The sequence below is a fragment of the Myotis brandtii genome, unplaced genomic scaffold, assembly GCF_000412655.1.
Source record: "Myotis brandtii unplaced genomic scaffold, ASM41265v1 scaffold49, whole genome shotgun sequence".
NCBI lineage: Eukaryota > Metazoa > Chordata > Mammalia > Chiroptera > Vespertilionidae > Myotis > Myotis brandtii.
This window is the reverse complement of record NW_005368707.1, coordinates 8,102,649-8,102,988: the sequence shown is the minus strand read 5'-3', so window position 1 is coordinate 8,102,988 and position 340 is coordinate 8,102,649.

The following is a 340-nucleotide window of genomic DNA, read 5'->3' as shown; positions in this document are numbered from 1 at the left end:
CTACACCTTTGGTTCCCACCCACCCTCCAGAAAGGCGGAGAAACTCCGCAGGTCCCCGTGCGGGATGGGTAAAGGGAGCTGCAGGGCAGCCCCCGGGGGGGGGGGGGGGGAACTACTCGGATTGAACCGAGCGCGGCGGGACTGGGAAAAATACAAAATGGGGAGAGGTGATAAGCCTCCTATATAGCCGTCCTTTCTCTTTCTCTCCCCCTCCCCTTCCCTTTCGTAGCTGCTGACGCGCTGGTGGTGCTTATTAATCATTCACCAGCCCAGAGCGCGCCAGTTAATGGCTGTGCGGCTCGGGGCTACAGTCTCCCGGCTTCCCCTCTCCGCGCTCGCG